The sequence below is a fragment of the Eptatretus burgeri genome, chromosome 1 (genome assembly GCF_056783735.1).
Source record: "Eptatretus burgeri isolate ZD-2024b chromosome 1, Ebu_testis_v1, whole genome shotgun sequence".
Lineage (NCBI taxonomy): Eukaryota > Metazoa > Chordata > Myxini > Myxiniformes > Myxinidae > Eptatretus > Eptatretus burgeri.
In genome coordinates, this window is record NC_140961.1 from 35452539 (window position 1) to 35475265 (window position 22727).

General features: G+C 44.5%; 2 protein-coding genes across 4 annotated transcripts in view; one reads left to right on the plus strand and one right to left on the minus strand.

Annotated features, from left to right (window-relative positions):
* The window catches only part of LOC147034222 (uncharacterized), a 34830-nt gene extending 21550 nt beyond the window's left edge, over nt 1-13280 (plus strand). For 2 of the 3 annotated variants that reach the window (XR_015057569.1, XM_085878835.1), the window contains one exon: nt 11954-13280. The gene's annotated coding sequence lies outside the window, so the exon portion shown is untranslated. The remainder of the gene's footprint in view (nt 1-11953) is intronic. The other variant, XM_085878846.1, reaches the window with a different exon arrangement.
* The window catches only part of LOC147034221 (uncharacterized), a 150708-nt gene that overhangs the window by 25923 nt on the left and 102058 nt on the right, over nt 1-22727 (minus strand). The window lies entirely within an intron of this gene.

A 22727-nucleotide genomic window follows, 5' to 3' on the forward strand; every position in this document is an offset into this window, starting at 1 on the left:
AGATTTGTAACTATATTGCTTGGTCTGAACTGTTATTCTGTCTGATTCTTTGTCTATTTGTTTGTCAATCACCTATAGGTCATGCAATTTTACTCAGATCTTTCCAAAACAGAACCAGCTGGTTGAGGTAGTCTCAGACAAGAAGCCTATTTTTTCAGGTCAAAAGGTCAAGGTCACATAATTCGTCAATTTTCATCTGATTGACTTGATATCTACACAGTGGAATGCAAAAGTATTCATCACAGACCAAGAATGCCACATTTAGATGAATTATGTAGAAACAATTTTTCAAAATGAACCTTTTTATTTATAACTGAAGAGATCAAACTAAACACTGAGAGTTGAAGGAGGTTACATGTCAGGAATACCTGTAAAAACCATGTACAGATCAAACTTCACTGGTTGTAAAAGTATTCAGCACCTTTGGTGTGTACTTGCTGGAAACACCTTTTGCAGCAATGACTGTTATGAGTATTTTGGGGCAGATCTCTACCAGATTCGTACAGTGAGATGGTGAAATCTTTGCTCATTATTCACATGAAAATTGCTCTAGTTCTGCCAAGTTGGATGGGGAACGTCGATGGACTGCGATCTTTAAGTCTCGCCATAAATGTTCAATTGGGTTCAAGTCAGGACTTTTTTTATTTTCTTCTTATTCAGCCACTTCAGAGTGTCCTACTGAAATGTAAATCTCTTACCCAGTTTCAGATTCATGGCTGACTCAAACAAGTTTTCATCAAGGATTCTCCTGCACTTTGCACCGTCCGTTATCCCTTCCATCATGACAAGCTTGCCAGTCCCTACTGATGAAAAACAGCTCCATAACATGATGCTGCCACCACCATTCCTGACAGTAGCGATGGTGTTGACTGGGTGATGTGCAGTGTTAGGCTTACACCAGATGTAACACTTTGAATTTCGACCAAAAATTTTGATTTTTGTCTCGTCTGACCACAAAAAAGGAAACAGTATATTGTTGATTGATGAGTACTGACCCCCATCTCAGACATAGAGCCTTGCAGATCTTTCAAAGTTATTGATGGCTTTACAGTGACATCCCGAAACCAGTTTCCTGCTTGCCCAGCTGCTGAGTTTGGATGGGTGACCTTATCTGGGTGGTATGATATGTCTTCCACTTCTTAATGATGGAGTTCACTGTACTCAAAGGTATAATGAGTGACTTTGAAATCTTCTTATAATCCTCTCCTGAATGGTGTTTCTTCACCACTTCATGTCTGACTTATTTGCAAAGCTTCTTAGTCTTCACATTTGCCTTGTTGGTTGACCAAGTGAGTGGTGCCTTAAAACTCCTTAGATAAGTGGGGGAGCTTAATGTTTAAGTTAAACCACTGATTACGCACAGGTGAAACCTACTACACTTATTTTGTAAGGGTCATTCCTCTCTATGCCTGGTGTTAGCTTAATGGCGAGAGTGGTGGGCTTGGGGTCCAAGGGTCCTGAGTTCAAATCCTGCTTGGCTGTTGAATTAATACCAGGTGGGGTTGACTCAGCCCATCATCCATCTGAGGTTGGCAAAATGAGTACCAGCTTGCTGGTAGACTGCGTGGGAGTGGCGACCCATCCAGGATTGTACCCAATAGCCCAGGAGACTGCTTAGGCAGCACCAACGCTCTGCACAGAGTATGGAACCTATGGATGGATGGATGGATTCCTCTCTGGCATATATAGATTACAGTACATCGAGGTTCAGGCCTCAAGAACGTTGGGGGTGTATTCAGTTACCAAGTTTCTTGTCGAGCGCTCGCCAAGTGGCTTCAGCATTCCAGCAAGCACATAAAGAACGTCTGGCTTTGCAAGCGCCAGCTAGCTGCTTGGTAACTGAACACACCCCGGTATCTTAATACGGATATACACATCAACACAGAGATCCTGTGCATTAGCTATCGTCATACAAATCTTATTATTTTCAACATGGCGGCTGCAAAGAAGCAAAAGGTGGATAGTGCATGCAGGAGATTCTAGTCATGCTGGCAAAGTGAATAATTTTTAGCTCGCTTGTTCGAAGAACAGAGAGCTATAGCGATACCCCTGGCGTGAGTGTGAGCGTGAGCATGAAAATGTTAAATTTTTTTGTATAACGGAAAAACTCCTCAACGGATTTCGATGAAACTTGGTGGGGGGGTTAGGTATGGTCCAAGCATCATGCCATTAGACTGGACTTGGTCCCCCCCCCCCAAAAAAAAATTGTTAGAGAATTTTTTTTTTTTGCATTTATACATGTTTTAAGTAATTTCCAACCCCCCCCCCCCCCAAAAAAAAAAAATGTTAGAGAAAAAAAAATTTGCAACTTTTTTTTCGACAAAATTTCGATTTCTTTTTTTTTGCATTTATACATGTTTTAAATGATTTCCAACCCCCCCAAAAATTGTTAGAGAAAAAAAAAATTTTTGCAACTTTTTTTTCAACAAAATTTCGATTTTTTTTTGTTGCATTTCTACATGTTTTAAGTGATTAGGATTTCGACGAAACTTGTGGGGGGGGTCCAAGGATCATGCCATTAGATTTTGGACTTGGTCCCCCCACAAAAAAAATCGTTAGAGATAAAAAAAAAAAATTGCATTTCTGCATGTTTCAAGTGATTTCCAACCCCCCCCCCAAAAAAAAATTGTTAGAGAATAATAAAAAATATTAATTGTTAGACTCATCTTTTAAAAACGATAAATGTATAACCTGGCGAGCATTGGGTGGCTTCGACACCAACTCTGGTTTACAGAGTACCGAGGCAAGTTTGTGTGTTTAACTTGCCAGGAATCGGTTGCAGTAATGAAAGAATTTAATGTTAAGAGACATTATGAATTGAAACACAAAGCGTCTTTTAAGGCATATACTGGACCAGAGAGAGAACAGGAAGTAATAGTTGGCTGCACGCTTATCCTCGCAACAAAACCAGTTTTATCATGCTACTCAAACTCAGGAGAAAGCTACCAGGGCTTGCTCTGAGGTGGCTATTCTTATAGCGTAGCATGGAAAACCTTTTGCCGAGGGTGATTTCATGAAGGAGTGCATCACAAAAACTGTGGACATTGTGTGCCCAGAAAAAAAAAAACAAGACTTTTGCGATGTTAGTCTTGCGAGAAACACGGTCACCCGGCGAATTGAGGATTTGTCGACTAACCTTAAGGAGCAAATATCAGGCAAAGCACCGTTCTTTGATTTCTCTTCATTCACATGTGACAAGACCACCGACATGACAGGCAAGACTCAGCTGCTCATGTTTTTTTTCCGAGGGATTGATGACTTTTGCATTACTGAAGAGCTCCTCAATAATTTGGAGCCTGACTGGGACAACAAAAGCAGCAGATATTTTTGAAGTTGTATCAGTCGCCACTCAAAACCTGAATCTCACTTGAAACAAGTTGTGTTGAATTACAACGGATGGTACTCCAGCCATGATAGGTGAGCATAACGGAATGGCCTCCATGGTTTGCAGGAAAGTTAATGAGTCAAGGGGCAAGGCTATTAAATTGCACTGTATTATACACCAGGAAGCTTTGTGCGCAAAAGTGACCAAACTGGGGGATGTAATGAGTGCAGACGTGGAAACTATCAACGTAATTCCATCAAGAGCACTCAACCTCAGAGAGTTTCTGGAATTTCTATCTGCCCTCAAATCTGAGATTGACCAATTCTTGAGAGAACAAAGAGAAAGAGACATAAAATGTCATAGCCCCCATGATTTTAGTAATTTTTCAGTACAGAGTTAAAGGGCTAGCCCATATTTACAAGATTTATGTGTACGAGTATCTGACTTGAGTGGTCTTGTGACATTGAAGATTGCATACGATTGGGTTATACAGTCATGAATGTTAATGATTTGGGTCACGTAGTTATATTGTGTGAGATAGTTGGTCACGTGACATGTATGATGTTTTCAATTGGGAATGCAAAGTTTGCACAGAAGGCATTTAATGTTCATATATTTTGGGGGGAGACATATTGATTGACGCAAACTTACTGATTGTTTATAACATGTAATAATATTTATTTGTGTATAAAATAAATTCTAGAACTGAAGACAATAGAAAATTATCATTCAGTTGAAAATGCTGTCTGATCAGTTTTTGTAAACTACTTAACTTTAGGTGGTTGGGGTGAAATTGAAATGAGTAATCAGAAGTTTTTTTAAATCTCATGAAAGATGCTTCATGGTATCGGTATGAAGAAAAAATAGTACCGTGTGTCCTGAAGCTAATCTGGATCAGCAGCAACAGTCACTCAAACCCCCCGCAGACCCCAACGACACTGATTTTTTTTTTTTTTTTAACGCCGTGAAAAAACTTTGGTACATCACGGGTAATGAATGGTGTTCATTGAAATTGTGAGTGTGGTTTCAGAGAGAAGAGCAAATACCTATTTTGGGGGGGGTGGGGGCTAAAACCCCCCACAGACCTCCCTAGACCTTGATTTTTATTATGACATGAACAAACGTTGGTACATCATGGGTGATGAAGACTGTGGTCAAGTTTCATCGAAATCATGTGTGTAGTTTTGGAGAAGAGAGCAAATACCTATTTTGGATGGGTCAGCCCATCCCTCCGCCCCCCACCCCCTGTAGACCTCTTTAATTAATGGAAATTTTGATGCAGTCGATATACTCTGGTACATTTCTGGTGATGAAGGTTGTGGTCAAGTTTCATAAAAATTGCGTGCGTGGTTTCGAAGAAGAGAGCAAATACACATTTTGGGGGGAGGGGGGCGTCAAAACCCCCGTGTAGTCCCCTTTAATGAACACAGATTTTGATGCGGTCAATACACTTTGGTACATCATGGGTGATAAAGGTTGTGGTCCAATTTCTTCTCTGAAACGACCCACACAATTTAGATGAGAGGAAATACCTATTTTAGGGGATAAAAAAACCCCCATAGACACCCTTAATAAGCACAGATTTTGATGCGGTCAATGCACCTTCGTTCGGCATCAGATTTGAAGCTTGTGGCCAAGTTTCATCAAAATTGTGTGTTTGGTTCAAGCGATAATGACTGAAGTCTTTACAGACTGACTCACTCACTCACTACCCTATGGACACTGTTCCATTGCATAAGCTCACTTGACTAAGGACCAGGAAAGCTAATATTAGAACAACATTAGTAAATACATGTCCGAGAAATGATTGAGGACGTGTTAAGTACCGGATTTTTTTTAACAACTAAAATGGCCGCCAGTCTACCAGTCGGCCATCTTTAATCAGCTTGCATGAAGTGAGGTGCACATGTTTGCCATGACTTATGCCAAGTTTGAACAAAATCAGACCATGCATGTCCAAGAAATGTTTGGGAACACATTTAATTAACAAGATGCCACTATTCAACCATCTTGAATCTGATGTCGAAAAAAAATGTATGTGCTTATGTAAGCTGTCATTCATTACCTGTGTGCCAAGTTTGAAGAAGATCGGGAAATGCATGTCCGATAAATGGTTAGAGACACGTTTAAGTCAGGAAATGGCTACCAGTCGGCCATCTTGGATGTGATATCGAAACAAAATGACGTGCATATCTAAGCTCTCATTCATTATCTGTGTGCCACATGTTTGAACAAGATTGTAAAATGCATGTCTGAGAAATGGTTGAGGACGTGTTCAACATCAGGTTTTTACAACTAAAATGGCTGCCAGTCGGCCATCTTTGATCGATTTGTGAAGCAAAATGTTATTCATATGTACACCATAATGTGTTGTCTTTGTGCCAAGTTTGAACAAAATCGGTCCATACATTTCGGAGATATATCTTCGGACGTACGTACGATATATTGTTGTGGTGCCGGGTTCGGTGGCGAGGACGACCGCTAGATGGAGCAGTTGGGCCGTCTCCCACCAAAATTGAAAGTCGTAACCTTCGGATAACTCCGAAGGTCACGGGTCCCTTAGTAGACCGTGGATGCCAATATTTTGACGGCGTGGGGTAGGGTTAATTGTCTAATTCCAATTTACCTAAGTACCCACGCCGTCCAACTACCGGGGAAGCCACACCCTCGGCCGACTTTGTCCGAACCGAGTCGCTATTACAGACTCAGATCCGGTGTAACCGAGCGGGGATTATCAAAGCCTGCTGGACCAAATGAACAATTTATAGCACAAACGGCCTCCCTCTTTCTCAAGCCCGCACCATGCTGGGTCAATGGTAGAAACAACAGGCAACGAGCTGGTACATTTAACAGCTTGGTTTATTTACAATAATCGGGAAGGGAGACACAGAGCAGACTTAATCACGAATATGCAGGAAAATGTACAATGGAATCACTTAAACAGTTCTACTGACAGACTGGCCACAGACAGACACACACACCCACAAAGAAATGGACCTCGTGGGACTTTATTCGACCCTTCAGCCGAGGAGGATAGTTCAGCTGGGGATCAGAATCTGGCCGGGTACCTGGCCGCCTTGTGCGGTTTCACCGACTCCAACCCGCCACGATGGGACTCAAACCCACGACCCGGAATCCAACGAGCCCCTGATCCTGGCTGCCACAAACGACGATACGAGCACCACAGAACACCTCCGCCATGACCACCACCACCACCACCACCACCACCACCAGGAACCCGAAAAAGTCCGCAGACTACCAAAAGACCTCGGAAAAGACCTCAGACCAAGACCGCAGACGACGACCAAAGAGCCCCGACCCCCGACACGACCACCTTTCTTATCCTCCCCCTCCCCCCCCCTACACGGGTGGAGGGATCCGCTCTGAGGTAACTCGCCTCCAGATTGGTCGGGGAGCGTCGGGCGATCGGTGTCCTCCCCTCATTGGACGAGGCGAACATCCCATCTGGCTGGGGCGGGTTGGCCCTGAGGTGATCTCACCCCCGATTGGATGAGGGGAACTTCCATCTGGCTGGGACGGAGTCGGCCCTGAAGCGAGGGGCTCCGGCCATGCCCGTAGCCTTGAACACGTGGGTTATGGCGCCGTGGTGTGAAGTGAATTGATGTAGAAAACTAACTAAAAATAAACTCTCAGCGCACACATGAAATTCCCATTAGACATACGGGAGGAATTTTAACTATCCACATTTACTTAACGAAATAACTCAAGTGCGGGGACTCTGGCTGTTGTGTGCAAATGGCTGCCGGATTCGTAACAATATAACCCAATCCATAAGCCCCCCGTTTCGGACTAAGTCCAACGGAGGCTTAAAAACGTCTGCCCACCAATGAACTAAGTGACCCTGTTTGGTTGGCAGACCTGGGCTTTTTAACTGAGATCACCGGACAGCTGAATGTGCTCAACACAACCTTGCGAGGGAAAGACACAATTGTGTAACAAATGTACTCGCACATGAAAGTACTTGCCATGAAGCTCCGTCTGTTTGAGAGACAAGTCAGTGAACCCATTGCCACACACTTCCCCTCTCTGCAGGAGGTAATTGACACTTTCCCAAAAGCCAACATCCCTGAGCAGATGGGGAAATATGTGGCAGTATTCACATCAATGATCACAGAGTTCGACAGGCACTTTCAGGATTTCGTTGCCATTGCACTCAAGGTCGTTAACATGTTCTCATGCCCCTTCTCCATTGAGGTGGATGAAGCACCAGAGGACATACAGTTGGAACTCATCAAGATGCAGTGTGGTGACACACTCTGCAGTCGTCTCCAGCAGCTCCCCCTGCCAGAATCCCGCAGCTTGGAAAAGACTCGATTTCCACAGACAAGGTGCCACACAAAAAAAAATGCCGGTTTTGTTTGGCTCCACGTACATTTGTGAGCAAACATTTTCTCCAATGACGCTAAACAAGAACTGCTTGAGATCAAAGATTACAGACGGTCACCTTTGCGATGTCCTGCGAATCGCATCAACAATCCTCACGCCTGACGTCGCAACGATTCTCCAGTCCAAGGCAAAACATCACTGTTCTCATGAGAAGTGTCATTGGTGAGTAAAATCTCTTCAAACTCACCTTTTATTCGGCTATAATAATATTCGCATAACTTAAACTGCAATGGATATCTGATATTGGCTTCTGTGTGCCGCATGTCTGAGCTTGCTTATTATTCACCCGTTCCTCGCTCAGCGGAGAACGGGGTTTTGCAATCACTTCTGGTGTCTGTTTGTGTGTCTGTGTGTCCGTCCAAGCCGTAACTTTGTTTTACCATTTGAGCTTTTGTCATTAAATTTTCAACAAAGCTGTATTTTGAGAATATGGAGAAGACAAATGAATAATTTGGTCAAAAGGTCAAAGGTCAACATCACATAAAATCGCCAATTTTCATCCAATTGATCTGAAAATTTATATAGCTATAATAGGTTGCATCGGTATTTTCAGATGCTTTCTCGTTCTATATTTGTTTTGTTTTTTTCTGATAGGGAGCCTGTGGCCCATGATATTCATCGGGTTTTTTTTCCGTCTGACCTTCAGTGAAAAAAGTTTGGACACCCCTGCTCTATACTTTAGATGCCTTGAGTCCCTTTAGATCTCTAAGACCCTTCAGTACCTTTAATACCACTTAAGATCCCTAAGGCCTGCTGTAACTCAAACACTTAACACCCCCAAAACCACAAAAACCCTTCAGACCCTTAACACCCCCAAAAAGCTGAAAAAAAAAAATATATATATATATATATATATATATATATATATATATATATATATATATATATATATATATATAAATACCTCTTAAGACCCTCAAAACTGCAAAAACCCCGAAGACCCCCAAAATGCTTAAGACTGCCAAAGATCCTTAAGACCCCCAAAATGCTTAAGACTGCCAAAGATCCTTAAGACCCCCTAAGATCATTAAACCCTATATACCCCATTAGAACCCTTAGACCCCGAACACCCCACAAAGCCCCTGTTAGACCCTTTAGAACCCCAAGATATGTCAGAACCGTTAGACCCCATAGACCCAGTTAGAACCCTAAGATCTTGTAGACCCGGTTAGAACCCTAAGACCCCTTAAAACAATAAGACCCCATTGACTCATGAGACCACTACCACCTTTTAGAATACCAAGACCCCATTGTAACCCTCAAACCATTATAGACCCTTTAAAAACATAAGATCCTGAACACCCTATAGACCTTGTTAGACCCTTTATAACTCTATGACCCCTATTTGACCCCCCAAAATAGGTATTTGCTCTCTTCTTTGAAACTACACACACAATTTTGATAAAACTTTACCACAACCTTCATCACCCGTAATGTACCAAAGTGTATCGACCGCGTCAAAATCTGCACGAAATAAGGAGGTCTATGGGGGGTTTTGACCACAAAAGTAGGTATATACTCTCTTCTCTGAAACGACACACATGAGTTTGATGAAACTTGACCACAACGTTCATCACCCATGATGTACCAAAGTTTGTTCACAGCATTAAAAAATATGAGGGTCTAAGTGAGTCTGCAGGGGGTTTAAGTGATTGTTGCTCCTGATCCAGGTGAGCTTCAGGATGCGTGGTCCTATTTCTATTTATTTTGCACCTTGACTATGTCTATTAATTACGGACAATTGGAACATACCTTTTAGACATCAGGACCTTCATGACCCTTACGCATTGTCAGGCCAGATCAGATCTGTGACTTGCTCCAGGTACCACGTAAGCCTGTACAAACCTGTTTCATGGTCGGGTTGTCGGCGACTAAACCATCTCCCTCACCAGGCTACCTGGTGAGGAGGGTGTATGGATATGGACACCCAGCAGGATGAAAAACAAAACCGGTCAAAGGGTGGAGGAGATCCTTGTGAGCCAACGGCCATCCATATCTGGTGCCCAACAGTGTCTGCGGATCCCGTCCTGGGAGTTGGGTACCTCTTCTGGGGGGTTGGTGGTAGGATTTTCACTCTGGCCACCGTAAAACACTTCATTCCACAAAACACAAAGTAAACTGAAAACCCACTCCGTGGGAGCACCTGCTGTGCAGCTGCCCTTCACAGGGTAACTCACCGGATGAGGGGATTGAGGCAAAGCCTTCGGGACCACCATTCTTTGATGGCAGGAGGAAAAGCATGGGGTAAACTTCCTGGGTCGAATTGTGGGGGTGTGTGTCAAGGTGGTGCTGAGATGTCATCCACAAGACGGCGGTCTCCTTGGGTTAACCTGAGGTGGTCCCTTCAGGTGGGTGCTTGGAATCTCCAATCCCGAAGAGAGGACGATCACCTGTCTCTGCTATCATCTGAGCTCCAGCATTTGGACATCAGTATTGCAGCACTCTCTGAGGTTCAAAGACCGGATAGTGGTGAGATCAGAGTGGGTGGTTACACCTACTATTGGTCTGGTTGCTGTGATGGATACCATACCCAAGGAGTTGCTGCAGCTGTGTCCAATTAGCTGACTCCAATGATAATTGAGGTAACACCGGTCAACGAGCATATATAGAGACTGAGGATTCGTCACTCCTTGGGTGTCTTTTCCCTGGTCTCTGTGTATGCTCCAACTGAGGTGAGTTACCTCACTCTGAAGGAGTCATTCTATGCCATGCTCAAGTCTGTTGTTGATCAGTACCCCAGGCAAGATACTCTTCTGGTCTTGGGGGATTTCATTGCACTGACTGGCACTGATAGGGATGGTTATGAGACCTGTGTTGGTCCCCATGGGTCTGGAAATATAGAATAGCACTAAGTTCCTTGACTTTGCAATGAGTTGTGGACTTAGGGTGGCTGGTTCATGGTGTCAGTGCTCACAGCCTCATTGCTGGACTTGGTATTCCAATGCTGGCAGTGTGGCAAAGAAGATTGACCATATGCTTGTTGATGGTCGCTGAAGGATGCACCAGAACTGCAGGGTCTCCTGGAGTGCTCAGTTCCTCAATACCGACCAACGGCTTGATGTAACAACTCTGAAGTTGCAGCTTAAATCCGGGGGAATGGTACCATCCTAGCCTAGACTGTGTGTTGGCAAGCTCTAGGATCAGAGGAAAGCTGAGGAGTTTGTGAACAGGCTGAGTTGGGGGGGGGGGGGTTGCGTGTTTTGGGGAATCATGAACAGTTGTGGGGTGCCTTCAAGACTACAGTCCTTGATGTTGCCGGTAGATGTCTTCGAACCCACCATCAGGTGAAGAAGAACTTTGTTTCCCAAGGTACACTGGATACCATTGACAAGATTCACAGGACCAGGCATAATGGCAGAGCTGAGCTGTTCAGGGAGTTGAAGCGTGAAACTGTAAGTGCGCTGAGGGCGGACAAGGAGGCCTATGTGTCAGGAATCTGTGAAGTGGTATAGCATCGTATGTGGTCAAGTGATTCTCATCATGCTTACAGAGGAATTTGTGCATTGTGTTCCTCCAAGCCTGTCCATCAGTGTACTGCAATTATGGAGAGTGGTGGGCTCTTGACAGAGGAATATGAAGTTAAGGCCTGCAAGACCAGTTACTTTGAGTGGCTGTACCTAGGCTGACCGACCAGCCGTTGAGTTGGAAGTCAGGTGTGTATAGATCTCGATTGCTGACCTTCCATTCAACTGTGAACCACTTTTGTTTTTCTGGAAACACAGGCTGCGGTGAACCAGTTGAAAGGGGGGTAATGCTCCTGGCATCTGTGGCATCCATGCTGAACTTCTGAAGGCTGGTGGAAATGCTGTACTCATATCATTGCATGCAGTTCTGTGCTCTGTTTGGAGCACAGGCATCATCCCAACTGATACTGGACATCCTTATGGGGGCCCTTGAGGGGTTTCATGAGGAGTCAGAGCCACTGTGATTACAGGTTTCCTTGGTCAAAACTAAAATCCAGCCTTTCAATGACATATTGGATGCTGCGATTTTGTCTGTACGTGTTTGTGGTGAATACGTTAAGGTCACGGAGAGATTCACTTATCTTGGCAGTGATATCCATGTCTCCGCCTGTTGTCAGCCAGAAGTCGATAGACATCTGCGTCAGGCCTGGGGAGTCATGGATTCACTGGGTTATGGGGTGTGGTACTGTCAGCACCTCTGCAGGAGGATGAATATTTGATTCTTTAATTCATTGGTCCTTCTATTCTTGCTCTACAGATGTGACACTTGGACTCTGACCAAGGATCTGAGATGGAGACTTAACTCCTCCCGGTACCAGGTCTCTTTGAAGAATCCTTGGCTATCATTGGTCAGACTTTGTGTCCAACAAGCAGTTGCTGAGAGAGACTTTGACTTAGACGAGATTTGTTACCTGTATAGTCCGTGAGCATCAGCTGTGGCTGTATGGACATGTGGCTCGTTTTCCTGACGCTGATCCTTCTCACCGGATTCTCTCAGCAAGGGAGCCTCGTGAGTGGAGGAGACCAACGGGCCAACCACATGCCTCGTGCTTGCAGCAGGTTGATCGGCATCTCAAGGAGATGGGGATGGGCCAGGCATCTACCTGGGGGATGGCCAGACAGAGGCCCCTGGAGTACCAGCTGAAAGTGGAAGCAGCGACATGCTGCTCTGGCACATGCTCCCATACCTGACTTGACCTCTCTTTGTAATCCCGTCAGTGAATTGAGAGGTCGTATTTGCTGGTGCTTAATATAGCATAGTTATTTACTTTTTCAATGTTCAGAATAAGCGTAAAAGTAATTAAATGTCATGTTAGATATGCGTCACTATAACAGTATTTTCTGATAGAGATGTCAAACCTCCCCTCATGTGTGTGTCTAAAAATCATCAACACTGGGAGCCCTTATTTAACGTTTATATCCTCCATTATCTGTGTTAAATGTGTCTTTTTAGCATTTTGCAGGCCACAGCACACACGTATAGGCAGCAAAGTGTCATTATCAGTGTGAAACGACGAGTCCTTGTGAGTTTGTGGGGGTGGGGGAGGTGGGAGAGGAGGAGTTTGCCCCCTCCCACCTTCCAGGACAAGAGCCAATTGCGGTTGGGAGAGGAGGGGCCAACCACATCATCAGCACAGGTGGAGGCCCGAGGAAGTAAATGCGGGTACATTGGGCAGAAGCAAAAAGATGCCCGGATTTAGCTTAGGGAGAATCTGCAGTGTCGATTTTGCAGAGCCCCCATCCAGCCAACCATGCCTCTCCTCCTGCATCTTACGCTTGTCCTCTACTGGCGTGGCACCACCTTGCAGTGACTGCTGCTTCGCTACCAGCATCGGTCCTTGCTTGTGCTTCCTCAAGTCTTGTGGTTTCCTGCTGGACATCACCTGGTATTGCTGTATTTTCAGCCTCTAATGTCCATCTCCTGTGATGTGTTTGATTGGACCCAGATAAGGCGTATATAATTAAGCATTTGTTGTTGATTCGTGGGCATATGTATCAAGTAGTGGGTAAGGGGATTTCTCATTGTTTTTTTTTTAATTGACTCTCATCATTGCTTCTTGTAAATTCCCTCCTGGCGTGGCATTTCTTTAATAAACAATAAATGGCATCCAATTCAAAATGGAAACATGTAATTACTATGAAGTACAAGCTTGGGGAACCTTGCGTTAAAAACATTAATGTGAAACATAACCATACAGAATTGAGGAGCAAAAATTATTGATGAAACATCCAAAGAAAAGTTGTGGCCTGGCAGGATGGCCTAGAGTTCTGGCCTGGCAGGATGGCCTAGAGTTCTGGCCTGTCAGGCCAGAACCTTTGAACCCAGGTTAAGGCCCTGTCACACCTTGACGATTTAGCCAGCGTATGCCGACATATGAAAAATTTGTCTGAAACGCTGGCACACGTCAAATACGTTATGGGTAAGTTTTGTATACGTTAAGAGCACACTGGCATACGTCGTAGTACGCTGCATACGTACTACGTGAGCTTTAGGATGCGTGGTCCTATTTATATTTATTATTGCATCTTGACTATGTCTATTAATTACGGACAATTGGAACATACCTTTTAGACATCAGGACGCTGGCATACGCTGGCATCAATAGTACGCTGGCATACGTCGTAGTACGCCGAGCTGTTAGACAAATTTTCCATGCCTGAAATTTTTCGACTTATGCCAGCGTATGACTCACACGTTCCGCATAACGCTGGCCATAAGTTGTAGGCACGTTACGCGATCGTTGACACACGTCGACATACGTTACTTGTTTGTTACTCATAAGTCGAAACACGTCGAGGTAATGTTTAGCGTACCCGAAACTGATTTCTAACCTATGAGTAACGTGTTGTAGGCACGTTACGCGATCGTAGACACACGTCGACACACGTTACTTGTAAGTTACTCATAAGTCGAAACACGTCGAGGTAATGTTTAGCGTACCCGAAACTTATTTCTAACCTATGAGTAACGTGTTGTAGGCACGTTACGCGATCGGTGACACACGTCGACACACGTTACATGTAAGTTACTCATAAGTCGAAACATGTCGAGGTAATGGTTAGCGTCAGTGTTCCAGACTCCCTGGTTTTGTTTTTTTTCTTTTCTTTGGTATGACAGTGATGTTGACACTTCGATTTCTAGTGTGGTTATAATATAATATAATTAATAGGCTGCCACTCAACGATTTAAATCATAACCGCACTAGAAATCGAAGTGTCAACATTACCGTCATACCGAAGAAAAAAAAAACCAGGGAGTCTGGAACACTGACGCTAACCATTACCTTGATGTGTTTCGACTTATGAGTAACTTACAAGTAACGTGTGTCGACGTGTGTCAACGATCGCGTAACGTGCCTACAACTTATGGCCAGCATATGCGGAATGTGTGTCATACGCCGAGTATGTCGAAAAATTTTCAACATGCTGAAAATTTGTCGTCGTACTCGGCGTACTACGACGTATGCCAGCGTGCTTCAGCGTGCTCTTAACGTATACAAAACTTACCCATAACGTATTCGATGTGTGCCAGCGTATTCGGCAAATTTTTCATACGTCGGCATACGCTGGCTAAAACGTCAAGGTGTGACAGCGGCTTCGCACTTCGATGTCTAGTGCGGTTATGATTTGAATCGTCGAGCCGTAGCCTATTAATAGCCTCTACCACGTGATCGTCGGCGATACACTGCCGCGCTATGCATAAGTTAGACTATCGTTGAGCATAGGTTGTGAACGCCGACAACACGCTCAGCATTCGTCGATATAAGTTATCTATATGTTATTGAAACGTTCTGTGTACGTTACTAATACGTTATGCATACGTCCAACTCCTTATGAATACGTCCAAAACTGGGAAAAACATCAATAGTTCAGTGTACGCCAGCATTTTACATACATTTTGATACCTTGCCATACGCTGGCTAAAACGTTAAGGTGTGACAGGGCCCTTAGACAGTTTAGAGGTGCATCTAAACTGCCAAGCCTGGGTTCGAATCTCGGCCCAGCTATAAACTGTCATCCTCGTGTTTCACAGGCAAGGCGAGGCATCAATGTGTGTGACGTCCTTTGGATGGAAGTTTAATTTGGCATCCCGTCTGTCATCATTAGTTGGTGGACGTTAAAGATCCCACTGTGTCCTTTGCAAAGAGCAGGTGAGATATCTCTGGCACAATGAACACATTCCAAATTCCTGCCCTAACTATTTCGTGGAGCATCAGGCCTGACCAGCCTGTTCATTAAATACTTGTGCCAAAAATTTTCCACGGCCAACCCCACAAGAACGTGGGAATAATTGTGGCCATTAAAAAGAAGAAGAGGATCCCAAGAATCGTTCTCTCATGAAAAAAGTTCAATTTATACCCTTTTGCCTCTACATAGAACTTTTAGAACTTTCACAAACTTTGAACAGGTTCTCTGAAAGAGAATCTTAATCTGAGAGACTTGTTCTATAACTCATCCAAAATACTCCATAAATCATATTGAAGAAAATATGGGTTGAAAGATACGTCAGAAATTGTCTTTTTTTATACCTCGTCGAGGCTCGTGTGAGAGCTAACACACAACGCATAGCAAGGGGGGGGGGGCAAGAGACAAGATGGGTGGGAGTGGGAAGGACAAAACACTTGGGAACAGAGACATTAGACTTGTGGAAGGGAGAGGGATGGGGCGGGGAACACGGGGAATACAAGATGGACACTACAGGGACTTTCAGGAAGGAAAGCAGGGAATTTGAAGGAGGTGGGCTTGGGTGGATTATTGGGGGTAGAAAAGATCGAGGATTTGGATGGGGGATAATAAGAGGTAGGAACAGTTGTTTTGAAGGCCTGGAGGGAAGAATGAGATTGAATAGAGTGAGGGAGTTTATTCCAAAGGCGGGAAAAAAGAGGAATGAATGAGTGAAGGTGAGCAGTGATTCGTGATTTTGGTAGTTTTACCAGAAGGGGGTTGTTGGCAGACCTTGAACATCCTGTGGAAATGTGGTGGGGACAAATCGCAGAGAGAGCGTGGGGGGGGCGAGGCTGGAGAGGAGACGGTAGAAGACAGAGAGACCACCGACCAACGTGCGGTGATTGAGTGAGAGGCCCAAAGACTCAGCCTCATTGCGGGAGATGCCAATGATCCGAAATGCCTTGGTTTCCACAGCGTGAAGCCGAGAAAGGTGAGAGGCAGGAGCACCAGCCCAGAGGGGAGAGCAGTACTCCATCAGGCTGCGGACGAAAGCTTTGCAAGTGGTCAGGAGCTCAGGTGGGCCGAGGAAGGACTTTGCACGACGGAGGATTCCCAGTCGGCGACTGGCTTTGGAGGCGAGGTTTGAAATGTGGCTTTCCCAGGAAAGGTCATGGCAAATAGCGAGACCCAGAAGCTTGAAAGAAAGAACTTCTTCCAGAGGATTGTTGATAGAAAATGGATGGGTGGGGGCGGGGTTCGAAACGCTCCTTTCGAAGAGACATAGTGAGAGTGTGAGATTTGTCCGGATTGAAAGACATGTTCCACATGTTGGACCAGTTTGTGATTTTATCCAGATCTGCAGTGAGCGAAGAAGCTGCTGCTTGCTGGTCTGAGGGATGACAGATGGTACGGCAGAGGGTGGAGTCATCAGCAAAGAGATATTGAGGATTTTCCAGAGAGTCAGAGAATTCTCTTGGCTCATGTTTGGGGACAATTGAAGGTTTTATGGAGTTTTTAGCCCGTCGGGCGTCCCTCCTCCAAACTGTTTCATCATCGGTTTCAAGCCGTTTCATCATGGAACAGGAAAAAAAAAAAAATCTTAAAGTTCCACAAAGTTATAAACGTCTCAAAAAGACCATCATGAGCTGGGGGTGCAGCACAGCTTTGGAGGTCCAATTGGCTGTCTCAGACAAAGGTGCACCATGACCTCTTATCTGGTCCGAAGGACCAACTCATTGTGACCTGTTCATAAGAACGATTGAGCGGATTTGCTCTTGTGAATGTTCAATCAACCCCCACATGATTGTCGACCCTGTACGATGGATGTTTTCCCCAACAAATGTCAACAGAACTGGCAAAAAAAAAACATTTTGCATATAAATAGGATTTTTTTAAATCCTAAAAAATATCTGGAATTTTTTTCTCATGGAAGGAAATTGATTTCAGCTGCACCAACCTCAATAAAGGACCAGCACACATATCACTATCATGAGTATCCTCACTCATACTGTACACAAAGAGATAAAAAGGACGGAGCCAACTTGATAAATATCTCTACACACCATCCGCCATGAATTGATGTAAAATCGTTATCAGTCATAATTGTATCTGAATGTGCTCCATCGTACAGAAAGCAGCCTGTTGTTGGATTAACCGCTCAGGTGGCTGGCTTAAGATCTTCGGGTCTTGAGTTGAAGCCGCTATTGGTCTCTTGAATTAAGACCGGGTGGGTTGATTGAGTACCAGCTTACTGGTAACAGGAGGCACTGCATCAGCGGCACAGCTACGCCCCCAGAAAAATGATGCCGCCAAGTAGCCATAGGCTGTGAATGAATGGAAGAATGAATGAATAAATACATACATACAGTATCTCGAACAAAGGAGTAGCGGCACGAACCAGCTGGCCAGGCCTGGCATTCAACCAGTCTTCAACAAGTGTGTGTCCGCAACATTTGACGGATACAGTCGTGCCTGGTTGAGCCAGGTGTCCAAACAGGCACATGTGTTCCCCAAGTAGGATTCTCATTGAGTCGAAATAGTCGAGTATTCAAAGACTTCCTCCTTTCTCCATAAGCTGGAGTTTCCATGGCTTGATTCCCATGGCTGCTCACTCTTGGCAAGCACAGTGAGCAGGTCAAACACTCCTTCCGGAATGGCAGTTGAGGGAGACCTGTTCCTGCGCATGGATTGAAATTGGCAGTTTCAAGGTTTTCTTGGAGGATTACTCCTCATCATCCTCCAAGCATGTGAACCTTCAAAAAAAGTTTTTTTTCGCAACATCTCAAATTATCATGACATTGAAAACATGAAAGATTTAATTTCATAATCATAATGTATGCAGGAAATACTGGGGGGAGTGGAAGGAGGCATTTGATAAACATGGGATGAAGATGAGTACGGAGATGACTCAGGTGATGTGAGTCAGGCATTTGAGCAAATAGATGAATATCAGGTTAAAGGGGAAGGAGATCAAACAGGGAAATAGGTTTGAGTATCTGGGAGGAACAGTGACCGGGGTGGTAAGTCCGAGGCAGAGGTGTGGAGAAGGATTCAGGTGGGTGCGAATGCGTGAAGGAGGGTGGAGGGAGTAATGGCAGATATAAAGATATCAATAGAATTGAAAGAGAAGGTTGTGTTGTTGTGTGTAACGCCGGCCGACCTGTACGGTCTGGAGACGGTGGCACTGATAGAAATACAACAACAGAAGCTGCAAGTTTGTGAGAACAACTGCGTCAGGAGGATTGTGGGGGTGAAGAGGGTGGATAGAGGGAAGATGGATGAACTGAGGGAGGAGATTGGTGTGGAGAGATTGGTGAAATTCCGGCTGGGATAGGCTGGACACTTGATGTGGATGGGGGAAAACAGAATGGCAAAGAGACCGGATAGGTTGAGGGAGCAAGGTAGGTGGAAAAGAGGTAGACTGCGGTTGAGATGGGAGGATTGTGTGAAGAGGGACATCAGTGCGGGAAGGGTGGTTGGAGATTGGAGAGAGCTGGCTGAGGACAGTGGACGGTAGAGAAGTATTGTGGTCAAGGCAGGACAGAAGCTTGGTGCCATCACAACTCACTCTTTATAAAGGGAAGAGGAGGAGAAGAAGAAAAAATGGTTAGAGCATCTGCTCTGGGTTTGGTCGGTCTGGGTTTGAACCCTGGCCAAGTCGTACCAAAGACTTTTAAAATGGTACGTGCTGCTTCCTTGCATTTCAGAGGATAGAGGACGAAAAAACAACCCTGGGTAGTCAATGTGGCAAACCACCCAGTATAAACATTACCAATAAACTGCTTCGACAACACTAATGCTCTGTAAAGAGCATGGTACATTGAATCAAATCATTGTACACAGATTCCTGCACTGTAATTAAAATCCTTCATTTAATGACATAAAGATTTAATAATAACATACCTGACTAGAAGGGCACTTGGTAGAGTGCATACCTCCACCCCGTAATGCCTGATCCACGAGTATATATCAGGCGCTATACGTTTTTGAAAAATCATGCCATTCAGGACTATATCGTTGTTGGCCCTATCTCTCAATGATGAAGAATCACTTGAAAAATTCTAGTAGTCTGATCCGGATTCGGATCTTCACTAAAATCGAATCATTTCTTCCTTGTCACATATCCAACATGTCCACCAAGTTTCATCAGAATGCATACACAAGTTTTTGAGATATCGTGCTCCATATCATTTTAGCCCTATCTCTCAATGATGACGAATCGCTTCAAAAATTTAGGGAGTCGAATCTGGATCCAGATCGGGATCTTCACCAAAATCTAATCAGTTCGTCCTTGTCACACACCCAACAACCTGTCCACCAAATATCATCCGGATCCATCCACAACCTTTTGAGTTGTTGACCTTGGGCCTATGTTGACCTTTTGGTCTCTTGTTGAGATCAAAAATAATTGGCTGGTTGAATTCTGTGACCTGAAATATAAATCCTCTTCAAATTTCAAGTCAATCGGATGAAAATTGAGGATTTTAGAAATCTCACCTAAGTTGTTGACCTTTGGCCAATGTTGACCTTTTGACATCAAACAATAGGCTTCTTCCTTAAGACAAACTCTATCATGTGGTGAAGGTTTGTGAAGATCGGTTTAACACTTTGACCTGCAGGCGACAAACAAACAAACAAATGAAATTGCTCGTTGAGCAAGGAATTGCCGGAATAACTTTGTAATATCTCCATGATCTCTGAAAAAACCAAAAACCTGGAGTTTGATCTTTCGAGGTCACCAGATTTGCCTTGACCTTGTGACTTCAAGTCGTGACAAGCTATGGATGCGCGAGATCAAACCTCCCTGGAATGAAACCAATAACAACGAATTCACAACACTTGAACTTTGTTGCCATGGTAACTGGAAGTGGCTGAACCAAATTTCATCATTTTTGGCATATTATAGGACACTCATACCAAGATACCACATGCCAAATTGGACGTCAATCGGGAGCCACCTTGACCGTTAAGCCAACACCAAGCTCGTGCGTTAATAGATGGTTTAAAAAAATTCCATGGTGGATCTCTGAAAAATTGTTCAAGAAACACAATGGTCAATCCGAAATAAAAGAAAAGTTAAAAAAAAAAAAACAAGTTCAAGAAAAGAGGAGTTCAAGAAATCCCCCGTCCTAAAACCAATATTAGGGCAGCCGAGTTCAAATCACACGTTCTGGCAACCATTTGGACACTTGCTCGGTTCCAATCCCAAAGCTTGTTGTTGTCCGGGTCATTGACGAACCGGCTTGGCCAGGCTTGACCTTCGACTTAGGTTCGGGCAGGAATTTGGAATTTGTCCATGGTGCCTGCGACTGCGATAGCTCGCCGACTCTTCACGAAGGACACCATAGGATCTTCAACATCCACCGATGAATTCCGGCAGCCGGGTCTCCCAGTTTCACGTCTATCCCAGGCACAGCACCACACATCGTGCAACATCAGGATGACAGTATATAGCTGAGTCGGGATTCTAACCCAGGTGAGACAGCCGAGAGGCGAGTGGCGTTCCCCCAGACATGGAATCAAAAGGCACAATAAGTTTCACTCGAAATGTCTGTGTGAAGAAGTAGGGACATTAACCACAAATTGGTAATCACGGACATAGTTATTTGGTGTTATTAACTTTAATCGTTATGATTTGTTGATGTGGCTCGACTTGCGGACTCGCAGAGAGGACAACTATGGTTCAGGGTTTCTCCAGTGAAATGGAATGAAGTCCTTGCTCGTAGGTAGTGGCTCCTTTACACTGTCGGACCACAGACAGTCCATTGACTTCACAGCCTTCCAAGAGCCCAAAACACACCAGTAAAAGGTTCATGCGCAACACAACCTCGCCGAGACCATCGTTCCAGCAGTACCTGTTCAACATCCTGAATTAGGGTTCGTGAACATAGTTGTCCCACACTTCCATCCAAATGCACCCAGCTCCAATGTTTGCCAACCCCTCTCTTTCCGAGTCGTGTCACTTCACAGAAATAGAATATTCTCTCACCCATGGGACTCGTGTTGCCAACACGAGCCAAACAGAAGGTCCAACCTGACCTCAATGATGACATGCTGCTGCTGCTTCCTTTATTCTCACTCGCCAAACCCTTCCACACCCTAATCTTTCCTCCCACCGATCTCGGGACGATGATCGGTCTGAGTCTGACAGGGTTGTGCAGAGGCAGCACACCTACTTTTGAGTAAGATTTGTGCTTTGCAAGAGCAGGGTTTTTTACTTACGAAGTCTAAAGATTTCGTAGGTATATTGATGCCTTCCGTTTCTGTTTGTTTGTTTGTTTGTTTGTTTGTAGGCACGATAACTCGAGAACGGAAGAAGCTACCAATGTCAAATTACACCACGTGATTCAGGAGGGTGATGGCTCGTGCTGATTAGATTTTGGTCAAAATCGGTCAAAGGTCAAGGTCACGGTGAGGTCAAATATTCGATTTTTGATGGTTTGGTACAGATAACTCGAGAACGGAAGAAGCTACCGATGTCAAATTACACCATGTGATTCAGGAGGCTGATGGCTAGTGCTGGTTAGATTTTGTTTAAAATCGGTCAAAGGTCAAGGTCACAGTGAGGTCAAACATCCAAAAAATGATAACTCGAGAACGGAAGAAGCTTCCAATGTCAAATTACACCACATGATTCAGGAGGGTGGTGGCTAGCGCTGATTAGATTTTGGTCAAAATCGGTCAAAGGTCAAGGTCACAGTGAGGTCAAACATCCAAAACATTCGATTTTTGATGGTTTGGTACAGAATCATCGTAGAAACTTCTGGTTTGCGTCGCTACCTTCTCAAGAGACAGCTTTTATTAGACAAGGTCAGAGGTCAAGTTGACGATTTCGTAAGTACCAGTCTATGACTGCTTGTTTTTGTATTCAGTCGAGGCTCATGGAAGAGCGAGAACACTGAACGGATCAGGAGGCAACAGAACAAAAGGAACAGTAGAGAGAGAGGGAGGGTGAACACCAACGGCAGGGTTGAGGTATAAAATAGAGGGAGACTGGACAAATAAGGGATTTGGGGAGGAATGGGGGACAGGAAAGGACGCATGGGGGTAGACAAGATGGACACGGAAGGAAACACCAAGGAAGGAAGGACTGAAAAAACAAATAGTTGGTCTTTGGTGGATGGTTACTGGGGGTAGAAAAGATCATGGTTTTGGATGGGGGGATGATCTGAGATGGTGGTGATCACAGCTGTCTTTAACAGGGAAGAATATAATGAGATTGAAGAGAATGTGGAAGTTGGTTCTGCAGGCAGAACGAATGAGTGGAGATGTGCGGTGATTCTGGATTTGGGAAGTTTTGCTAAAGGATTGATGGTGGACTGTGCATGTGTGATGGTGGACTGTGCGTGTGTGATGGTGGACCG